The sequence below is a fragment of the Perognathus longimembris genome, chromosome 1 (genome assembly GCF_023159225.1).
Source record: "Perognathus longimembris pacificus isolate PPM17 chromosome 1, ASM2315922v1, whole genome shotgun sequence".
NCBI classification, from domain to species: Eukaryota; Metazoa; Chordata; class Mammalia; order Rodentia; family Heteromyidae; genus Perognathus; species Perognathus longimembris.
In genome coordinates this window covers 112,573,096-112,576,067 of record NC_063161.1, presented here as the reverse complement: position 1 = coordinate 112,576,067, position 2,972 = coordinate 112,573,096, and the positions used below count along the sequence as shown (strand labels likewise).

General features: G+C 37.1%; 1 pseudogene; it reads right to left on the bottom strand.

The window, feature by feature from the left end:
• Positions 1-1,043: 1,043 nt before the first annotated feature.
• On the bottom strand, positions 1,044-2,299 carry LOC125352639 (annotated as a pseudogene).
• Between the last annotated feature and the right edge of the window lie 673 nt (positions 2,300-2,972).

Sequence of the window (2,972 nt, the reverse complement as noted above, 5' to 3'; positions counted from 1 at the left end):
TGCTCAATGCTACCATTCTATATCACTTTAAGCCACAGCACCACTTCTGCCTTTTGCGGTTTATGTGGTACTGAGGAATCAAACCGAGGGCTTCATGCCTGCTAGGCAAGCACTCTACCACTAAACCTTATTTCCAGCCTTAAACTTATATTTTTGAGTGCTGTATTATCTATCTCTCTCTGTTTCTCTCTCTTTCTCTCTCTCTGTCTGTCTCTCTGTCTGTCTCTGTCTGTCTCTCTCTTTCTCTTTCTCTCTCTTTCTTTACCTTCCACAGGCTCTTCAAAGGGTTTAGCATGCACTCAATTGGGAGTCAGGGAGAAAATTTTCACAGTGCACATTAATGAAAATAGTTATTAATGCTAACCTATAAATAATACTGCATTTAAATGTCTATGTATTCTTCACTTCTGTTTCTACTCTTATTGCAAAATAACATGTTCTTTTTTTAAAGTGAATATACAATTTATTTAACAGTCAAACTTCATTAAGACATGTGCAATATGGCAATTTCAAAGGGAGTTTAACCCTACCTAGGATATGTTTGCTTGCTGGGGTTTAGCAACAGGGTCCATTTCATGCTAGCACTAATTATTTATTGAATAAATACAATACCAAACAAACTGCATTCAAATGCTTTCTAAAAAAATCAGTTTTAAAGGCCTTTCTGTTCAGGCTGAGAAACACAGTAAAGGCAGATATGCTAGTTTAACATAATTGGCTGATTTTATACAGCACTTATATCTTTTAGTCCACAAGTATATTATTTTATGATAGAGAACATCTAATACAACCATTTCTACAGAACTAGGAAATAAATTTCTAAGAAAGATTTTACAGACTCCATCTTTTATACCCACACCAACAGTCTAACTCTAAATGGGATGAAGCCAATGACTTTCCTCACAGAGCTCACAACTAATGTCGCTTTGCTATCGAAATCTGTATTTCTGATCCATAATGAGCATTGAGACAAGATTCAAATATATTCCCGAAGAAGCACAGTGCATATTGTGGTTGCCTATTCAACAACAGCGAGCTCTGCATTAAAAACTCTCATCCCAGGAATTAAGGTCAGCCACATTCATGGGCATTTCCTCCACTGTAGTATTGTAGAAAGTCTCAATGTCACAAAGAATCCTCTTGTCTTCTTCAGTAACAAAGTTTATAGCCACACCTTTCCTCCCAAATTGACCCCCTCTGCCAATTCTGTGAATATAGTTTTCACAATTGGTAGGTAGGTCATAGTTTATAACCAAAGACATTTGTTGCACATCAATTCCATGATCCAACAAGTCAGTAGTGATCACAACACGGCTTGACCCTGATCGGAATTCCCTCATAATAACATATCTCTCCTTCTGGTCCATGTCACCATGCAGAGCAGAAATTGTAAAGTCCCTGGCATGCATTTTCTCAGTGAGCCAGTCAACTTTGCACCTTGTATTGAGGAAAATAACAGCCTATGTAATAGTCAGTGTCTCATACAAGTCACAAAGTGTGTCCAACATCCACTCCTCTCTGTTAACAATATAGAATTGCTTGATTCCTTCAAAGGTCAATTCTTCCTTCTTCACCAAGATTAGAATTGGATCTCTTATGAATATTTTGGTCACTTCTAACACATCAGTTGGCATTTTGGCAGATAGCAACATGACCTGAATACTTGTATTTAATTTCTGGAAAATCTCATAGATTTGACCCTTAAACCCTCGGCTCAACATTTCATTGGCTTCATCCAAAACGAACATTTTGATCCATTTTGGAGAAAGGTATCTTCTTTTGAACATGTCAAACACTCTCCCTGGTGCACCAACAATAATATATGGTGCTTCAGCCTGCAGCTTTTGCATTTCATTTCGAACATTGGTTCCACCAATGCAAGCATGATAAGTTGTTCCCATGTAATCTCCAAGTACCAAAATTACCTTTTGGATTTGTTGAGCCAGTTCTCTGGTGGGGGGCAATACTAGGGCTTGGGTCTCCTTGAACTCAATCTCCAACTGTTGCAGGATGGAAATAGCAAATGTGGCTGTCTTGCCAGTACCTGACTGAGCTTGAGCAATCACATGATACCCTTTAATGGAGGGAATTATAGCTTTCTGTTGAATAGCTGAAGGCTTCTCAAAACCATATGCATAGATGCCCTGTAGAAGAGACTCCTTTAAGTTCATATCATCAAAGTTATCAACAATCTCATTCCAGTTGCTCTTGATGACACCATCAGGGTCCATTTCCTCTGGGCCGCCATGTTCTCTGTTACAGTCCGCAGAACCACCAGACATGATCTGAAGGACGCCTGCAAGCCCAACTGGAAAGCAAAATAACATGTTCTTAATATTTAAAAAGGCTTAAGCTTATGAAAAAACTCTGATGTATTAGCTTTTTATCTAAAAACTTGTTACAGCTTGTAGGAAATGTTTTCGAATGCACTTTACAGTTGGCTTTTGAAAACAGCTAATGCAGATCAGTGAGCCATATGCACAAATGTAATTTTAATTTATTATAGAAACACATAATGACATCCATGTATCAACTAGAGAAAAGTTCCAAGAACTACTGAATGTTGTGAGAAAAGGGCACTTTAGGCATAGGTATGACTTTGTGAGTTATGTGTTGATCCCAAAATAGATAGCAAGTCTTTCTAAAGGAACATGGTAACATCTGTGTTGCTTTATAGATATTTAGAACTAAGTATCTTGTGGAGTGACTGACTTTTTTCCGATGTATTGTGTACTACTTAGTCATTTCTTGAGGGGAATTTTGTCTAAATCTCTAAAACTAGTTATGAATTCCCTTGTTACCTTTATTATCCAAGTCTCTTTTTATTCTTTCAATATTTTCCTCATTAATTTCCTCTAATTAGTAGTTAACATTTACAATTATGTCACGTTTCACATAATTAAAATAATCTTACAACTTTCTGTGCAGACATTACTGTGTTCATGAATGTGTTGAGTTGATTCTCATTCTGA